The following is an 8,832-nucleotide window of genomic DNA, read 5'->3' as shown; positions in this document are numbered from 1 at the left end:
TATATATATAAATATATATATATATTGAAACGAAGGATGAATTCTCAAAAATAGTTCTAGATCAAAGAAACTTGTTACCATTTCATGCACCATTTACTCATGTAAAGAAGTTGACAATCTCCATTTTGACCAAGGATAAAATTGTAAAAATAATGTACCATGCACAATTCATATTGATAAGACCTCACAACCCTCCTGATCTCCGTGCTTGCTCCCAAGCTTTTTTTCACAAAATCGTGAAGCTGAGACCATGACATTTACAATTTCTACAACCAGCCACCATTCCTCAAGCCTAAAGCCCCTATGAACTTCATCACGCCACGAAACCATCTTCTCAATTGGTTTCCCCTCATTTTAGCCCTTCAAACCAACTAATTGAGCAACCCAAGACTCCTGCCGGTCAAGAACATACAAGGAACCAATTAGAGCTTCAAATTGAATTCAAAGGATTGCTCCTGAGGATCAAACGACGAACCTGTAGCAACCAAAAGCTCGGACCTGCTCTGTAACTGAGGTAATATTGGAAACTTCAGTATTTGGTCTATTGTGAAAGAACTCTTCTTTTTCATAAAATTATTTGGAGAGGCAAAGTAAAAAATATATCTTAAAAGTCTTTTTCAATAAACGTACACATTACAGAAATAAAGTCAAAGTAAATGGGCATTCAAAGATATTATAATAATTTTACTGAATAGAACTGCATCTGTGAGTATGGTGCAGCAGATAAGTGTTGTGGTCGAGGGAATGAAGCCATTGATATTAGCTGAATTCCATCAGTAGAAACGTTGTTTTTCTCCGTTCATGAAGCAATAAATAGAACAATAGCGGCACTCGTCAATGTCTCCTCGTTTGTGACTTTCCCCATCTCTAATTTTCTCAGCAGGTAGGAAGCTTAATAAAACAAAGTGGTAGCCAAGGGAAGTCAACCATGCAAGCTTAATAAAACATAGCAGCAGCTTATGTTAATGCTTTTATATGCATTAGGAACAACAAAACCACCTATGACTTTTATATCTCGTTCAAAACATATTTGCATGCAAGAAGCAATAAATTAGGCATCAATTCTAAACTTTTCAAGGATTGCAGTATTAGGGAAATTGATGAATATTTCAACTTATCAATACCAATAGTTAAGTATAAGAGACATCCTTTTGACATTAATTTCAAGAATAAAATACAAAAACTAATGATGATAACAATATAAGGCTTCTCAAGGGCTTTAAAAAAGGGGCGTAATCATGGTGTGAATGGAGCTTCATTCGCTAATTGGTTTGAGAAGGGTCTGTAATGAGCGATGTCACCCTATACTTTTAGATGAGACTATTTCATCAATGAAATCAATATAGAACATCTCTAAAGTCTTGATATATGTTAGTGCAAATCATTTGCTAGCATCTAATTGTTTTAATCATTTGCAGATAATTTTTTATCAATCTCTATCCATATTACATAGTCTTAGCCCCAACAAAAACCTTCCAAGTATGCAACATATTCAATGTAATATAGTTCAATTTTCAAGTTTGATCCATTTTATTTTGTTCTACCTTGGTTATTTAAGGTCATAGCCTCAACAGAAACCTACTAGCATACAATACATGGACATCCAAAAGAAGCAGAGAACTACTGAAATATTGTTCTGTTAAAGAACTTTCCATTTTATGTTAGATGGCATTGATGCTGATGGAAGGAACACTGAAGCTTGCAGAAATTGTTTAGAGAACATCCCCACAACATGGCAAAGTAAATTTTACCTGAAACAAATCTTTCGCCATCATGTTCAATTTACATGTTTAATAATTATCATTGTACTAAAGTTAGCTTTCCACATAACATGAAAGAAATTTTTCGATAACCTCTGCTTAATTGACACATCTTATTTTTTGAACAATTAAATATGATCATCCCAACATAAATAATTACAAGAGATAGAACAGGAAAATATTTTTTTCTAGTAAGAAAATAACATGTGGAGTTGAAAATAAATAGCGATCCAATGTGATCAATAGTATAAAGATCATTTTGACCTATTCTCCAAAATTTTTCTTCATTAATTTCTCAGTTTCCAAACATTTAAATTCATGTAAAAAAACATGTAATTGTTGTGATGAACAAATTAAGAAATAATAAATTTCAGAATCAATTATGCTGATGAGAGAAAAGAGTTCATTTAGTTTGCAATAAATTGGGGCCATACACATGAATAGCATGCAAGAGTGTGCGCTATATTCAGTAAGATGACATGACGCACCCTTGCATTATTTGCATACAAAGTGAAGTATCAAAATAATGCACTCTATTATGCTATGAATGGGCATATGTGTGCAGCGCATTCCCCCAGAGTGCATGCTATTTTGATTTCTCTGATTTATCAGTTATAATTAACATTAATATTATTTTAGACTTTGTTGGGCTTTGATATGACACAAAGTATGCATAAGGTTTTGATGTAGAGAAGAGACAACTTGGATATAGTGAAGGCTTTACTCCAAGTTTAGCCAAGTACTTAAACAGATGAAGGCGTCGACGATAAGTTTTCTCAAGTGGCCTGGCCTATCATTGTTGAGGCTGGCTTTGAGGAAGATTAGAAAGCTGCTGTCAACTCTGGCACCTCTGTCACTGGGTTAGTTACTCTTCATCTGTGACTACTTTGTTGGGCTTTGATATGACACAAAGTATGCATAAGGTTTTGATGTAGAGAAGAGACAACTTGGATATAGTGAAGGCTTTACTCCAAGTTTAGCCAAGTACTTAAACAGATGAAGGCGTCGACGATAAGTTTTCTCAAGTGGCCTGGCCTATCATTGTTGAGGCTGGCTTTGAGGAAGATTAGAAAGCTGCTGTCAACTCTGGCACCTCTGTCACTGGGTTAGTTACTCTTCATCTGTGACTACTTTGTTGGGCTTTGATATGACACAAAGTATGCATAAGGTTTTGATGTAGAGAAGAGACAACTTGGATATAGTTAAGGCTTTACTCCAAGTTTAGCCAAGTACTTAAACAGATGAAGGCGTCGACGATAAGTTTTCTCAAGTGGCCTCGCCTATCATTGTTGAGGCTGGCTTTGAGGAAGATTAGAAAGCTGCTGTCAACTCTGTCAACTCTGGCACCTCTGCTGCTATATGCAAGTTCAGGACTCTAGCCAAGCAAAGAGAAGGTGAAAGGCAAGCTGAAGGCCATTCTCTCCAGTTGTTGCAGTTTCCTTTACCATCGGTACAGTGCGAAGCCCATCAAGCAAGTAGGCTAGCGGGTCAAACTGAGATCAGAGGTTTCGCATTGTAGAAAATCATACCAAATGAGGTATGTGATAGCAATATGAAGCGCTGTCACAAATAATTTGTTTTGAAAGAGACTACAATATTCATGAGTGATCGAAGAGAATAGGATTCTTTATTTAAGCTTAATACTGTAAAATAACGAGAAGATGATTAGAGTGGTGATAAAAGTATGATTTAAAAATATAATGAAGAAGAAGATGATGATGATTCTTAAGATGATTAAGATAACTTTTATTAAAAAATATGGAACAAAAAAGAAATGATAATATATTGAATTTTTAAAGGGCTGAGCACTTTTGCATCAAGTAAAAATGTTTAACAATATAAGAAGTATAAATGTAACATTATAAAAGTGATAATTTTAATTAAAAATATTGTTGTTTTTATCATCAAGATAATTTATTTTTCAGTAAAGTTCCCTTTCATTAATGTTTATGTTATTTATTGCATCTTTATCCATAATTTTTTAATATTTTATATTAGATTAAAAAAAACACACGATCATGCGCTATACGGGATAGATTGACAATATTTTTGCGTTACATAGCAATAAACATGCATTTCTTCCTTAGCTTCATTCAGCAGCACACCTGCAGATCAAGTTGCCCATCTCTACGAAAGTGGTGGCAACTTTATCATGTACAAAATAACAAAACAAAGAAACAAGCTATATTAAAAAATGATTTAATAAAATGATATTTTTCTTTTGCTTGTGATGGAATTTTTTCTAATTTCTTCTTGAAGATGCATATATGTGAATTTAGAGTTGAAACTTGGTCACAAGTGTTTGAACTATGCTGGTTCCATTGAACTGATTAAAGCCTATTTCATAAGTAGAGAATTTCAATCAAGAAAATTTACTAGAGCTTGACATGCAAACATATTTATAGTTGTAACAGAAATTGATTTGAAGAATTTTTAAAAACACAAATAAGAAGGGCGACACCATTAAAACTTTTTAATAACACAAATAAAGCCCGGCATAAGCTTATTACAAAGAAAAATATCACATAAGAAGCCATTTAAATTTTTAACACTTCGCTGGTTTCCCCTATAACACAAGATGAAAAGAATAAAAAACAGCACGTCTCATGATAGATAAAATCATCCAGGTTTCCCCTCCAAAGCCACCCAAATATGTAACAAGTGAAAGCCATCCTTTATACTCTAGAGGAAGCTACGCGATTGTATATAAAAATATACACAATTCATCCATATGTTTTCCATGGACCAGCAGCCAAAATAAGACAAAAGGGTCTCGATTAATCACTGTACAAGATACAGCCCCACTAAAATCTAGTAAGCAGTACAATATAGGATACTTATTTGCTATGCTTCTTCAATTACTAAATGGAGCTCATAGTTACAAAACATAACTTGATGACTACACAAAAACTCAGCCGAACATGTGTTGCATAGGATAAAAGACAATGCATAGGATCCAAATCTGATTTGGCCGAGGGTTTTTCCTTCCAAGTGAACATTTCATCCTTATATTATATAAGTACATTTCTACCTGCACAATTTAAGTGGCAGAGAGCAAATATAGATTCTTGATTAAAATCTTGGGATCTCACGCAAAACAAGCAATCAGTTGAGTTGTGGTATTGACTCGAGGAAGCACTTGGTGGAAAGATTTTGGTACGATTTAAATATGTCTTTATTATCTCTCAATATGATTGTTTTACCTCTAAAATATATCAGATTGTGTGGAAATCGGATATTCTTATGCCTTGGGATCTCTTCCCTGTTACCAGAATTCCTTGCTGCAGGCCCCTCCTTCACCGAAACCCATCTTGTTATCAAACCTCCTGCCTACCGGCAACAGTAGCTACCGAAAAGCAGCAGAAAGAAGCAGTAACAGCCACCGAACAATAGCAGCAGCCGCGAAGGCAGCAGGCAGAAGAGATAACAACAACAGCACTTCTTCTCCCTGCAAAAAACAGCAGCCTTAAATATGCAAGGATTCATGATCAAATACGGGATGAAGATATCAAGCTCTACTCCGGAAATTAGTTCTAAATCAGAAACCGGGAATTCAATGGAGATGGCCCTTGAACTCTCCAACTTTATCACAAATCATGAACTCAACAGTCATAACCTTCTTCAATGATCTCAATCCGAGTTTATGTACATTTTCCCAACCAAAACACCTGGACAATCAAAACCATATGATTATATCTTGGCTAGTCAACTCAAAGTCCACTGAGGTGGCAGAAAATTTTTCGCTCCATACTAAACTGCCAAAGAAAGCTGGGACGCTGCATGAGAAATATATGTCAGCACCGAAAAACAATGCAGAGTTATTTAAGATCGAAACCATGTTTCTTGATCTCCATCAAGGAGAGCTAAGTGTCACACAATACTTCAACAATTTGTCAAAGTATTGGAAATAATTGGATATGTTTGAGACACATGTGTGGAAATCTCCACAAGATGCCGTGACATATAAAATCTATCATCAAGAAGAAAGGACAATCAAATTCTTAGTAAGACTAACTCCGGAATCGGATGAGGTAAGAAGATGGATCATGGGAACAAAGCCTCTTCTATCTCCCCGTAAATCCATTGTTGAAGTCAGTAGAAAAGAGAGCAAGAAGAAACTGATGCTGACCGAAAATGAGAGTTCACTAAGCACTAATGTTCAGCTTTGTACCCCATAACTCTTCCCAAGACTCAAAGGAAAAGAAAAAATGTCCCCCATGTGATTAATGCAAGAAGTTTGCGCATATCAAAGACAAATTTTAGAAACTTCATGGATAGCCAATCAACTAGAAACCTGGGCAGGTAAGGAAAGATCAAGAAAAAAGGGCGGGCAAATGCTGATAACACATCCAAAGGATTGAGTGAACCATTCACCAAGGAACAACTTGAAGTATTGAAGAAACTCTTTTAAGGTAATTCAGAGCAACACACCAACCTCGTGACACAGAGGTACTATATTCTTCTCCCGTCCTGTCAGTCATGAATGATTAAGAACTTGGATCATAGACTTGCGAGCCTCTGATCATATGACCAGAGACATCAAAATACTAGTTAACATCAAGAGGCTTCTACATCTAGATCAGTAAGACTTATAAATGGATCCCTCTCAAACATTGTTGGGAAAATGGATGAGGAGCTCTTTTAAGATATTACTCTTTTCTCTGTCTTATATGTCTACAATTGGATTTCATTATGATTTCAATCAGTAAACTTACTTACGATATTAAATATATAACTAAATTCCTTGCAAACTTTCGTGAATTTCAGGTACTCTTTTCTCTGTCTTATATGTCTACAATTGGATTGCATTATGATTTCAAACGATATGAAATATATAACAAAATTCCTTGCAAACTTTCGTGAATTTCAGGCGATGGAATCGAGAAAGGTAATTGATAATGTTGAAATGCATCAAGGTTTATACATGCTCAAAAAAATCTCTCTAAACACACAATTGATTCCTCTATCATATGTCCCTCAAATTTCTGAGTCTCTTAAGTCTATGTATGTCAAAAAATAGGATTATTATGACATTGTCGTCTGGGATATCCTAATTTTAATTAAATTGATAATTGTTATCCACCAAAGCTTCTTAAATAAAAACTAAGTTTTTATTAATATGAGACTTGCACAACTGTCAAATACACTAAAAATAGTTATCGCTTGTCAACTTGTCAAATGGACTAGAAGTTGTACGAGATACTCAATTCAGGAGTATGTAGTTTTGGACAATTATCCTCGGCCTATAAAGCATTTATATCTAACATTGATAATATGTAAATTTCTAAATCCATTCATGAAGCTCTTGAAAGTTCAGAATGAAGGAAACTAAAGAAAGAAAAAATTAAACCATTAATACATAATGCCACATAGACTCATACTGAACTTACTCATGATAAGAAACCAGTTGGATTCAAATGGGTGTTTAACATACAATACAAAGCTAATGGGAGTATTGAGTGATTGAAAGGCGGACTTGTTGTTAAAAGTTTCAAACAAGCTTATAGGTATGACTATCAGGAGACATTCGCACCGATTGTCAAACTGAATACTATAAAAGTTCTTCTTTCAATAACAATTAACAAGGAATAGAGACTGCATCAACTTATCATAAAAAATGTCTTCCTAAGTAGGGATCTGGAAGAAGAAATGCAGATTTCACCAAGATTTAAGAATTATTCCAACAAACACCTAGTATGCAAACTCAAGTAGTTTCTTTCTGGGCTTAAACAATCACCACAGGCGTGGTTTGAAAGGTTTTCTAAAATTATGAGATCCAATGGATATTCCCAAAGTCAAGCTGATCACGCATTACTCATAAAACACACTCACAAAGATAAGATTATTGCACTAATCATATATGTAGATGATATAATTATTATTGATGATGATAAAAGAGAAATTCTTAAAATCAAAGAAGAGTTGGTTGCTATGTTTGAAATCAAAGACCAAAAGAACATGAGATATTTTTTAGGTAGAGAAGTGGCAAGGTCAAAGAAAGAGATTGTTATATCACACAGAGGAAATACATTATATATCTGCTAAAGGAAAAATGAATGATTACATGCAAACCTTCTTATATTCCAATGGAACTTAATAAAAAATATAATGGAGAAGAAGAATTATATATGTGCATAAGGAATGATACCTAAGATTGGTAGGAAAACTCATCTATCTACCACATAGTAGGCTAGATATTGCATGCTTCGTTAGTATTGTGAGTCATCACATAAATTACCCAGAAGAAGAGCATTTGGAGATGGTTTACAGGATTCTGTGATTTCTCGAGAAAACTAATGGTTATGAATTATTTTCTTAAAAAACCAGAAACAGAGAAGTAGAAGTCTACACTGATGCTAGTTGGGTAGAACTCACTGAAAGAAAGCCCACCACAAGTTATTGTTCATATTTATGGGAAAATCGGGTTAGAAGGAAGAGTAAGAAACAAGTTGTTTTGAGAAGCAATATAGAATCAGAGTATAGGACACTTACTTTGGAGATTTGTGAAGGGATCAGGATTCAGAAATTGTTAAAGGAGGAGCGATGTTCTTCCAATAGACCTATACAGATGTTTGGTGACAGCCGAGCAGCTATCAGTATTGCCAAGAATTATGTGCATTATGATAGGACCAAGCATATTAAAGTTGACGAACATTTCTTCTCTGAAAAGATCAATGGGGGAGTTATACAGATAAGTTACATCCTGACACACCAACAAGTTCTAATGTCTTCACCAAAGCTCATCCTTTCAACCCCTTCTGAGATATCAATACTAAGCTCAATTTCTACAACATCTACAACCTGGCTTAAGAGGGAGCGTATAAATCTAAGATGATTTGGTCCTTTTCATATTTACGTCGCTCATGTGGGCCGGCCACCAGCTCCAAATAATGGAGGATTTGATTGGGATATCTTAGGAAACCTTAGATACCTTCCTATTTTATGTTTTCCCTATTTTTTATTCAGAATTATTTTATTTCTTAATTTAGGTGAGCACATTTGGTAAGTTTGTAAATAATGTGAGATTGGTTTCCCTATATATATATATATATGTATATGTATATATATATAT

At 34.6% G+C, this 8,832-nt stretch overlaps 1 protein-coding gene across 3 annotated transcripts in view; it reads right to left on the bottom strand.

Moving 5' to 3' along the window:
- Positions 1-4,473: 4,473 nt before the first annotated feature.
- LOC110028594 overlaps positions 4,474-8,832 on the bottom strand; it is a 9,275-nt gene continuing 4,916 nt past the window's right edge. For all 3 annotated transcript variants that reach the window (XM_020730502.1, XM_020730501.1, XM_020730503.1), the window contains one exon: positions 4,474-5,208. The gene's annotated coding sequence lies outside the window, so the exon portion shown is untranslated. The remainder of the gene's footprint in view (positions 5,209-8,832) is intronic.

Source organism: Phalaenopsis equestris, unplaced genomic scaffold (assembly GCF_001263595.1).
Source record: "Phalaenopsis equestris unplaced genomic scaffold, ASM126359v1 Scaffold000516, whole genome shotgun sequence".
Lineage (NCBI taxonomy): Eukaryota > Viridiplantae > Streptophyta > Magnoliopsida > Asparagales > Orchidaceae > Phalaenopsis > Phalaenopsis equestris.
Note: the sequence above shows the minus strand (reverse complement) of the source record. Positions and strands in the feature narration are given on the sequence as shown.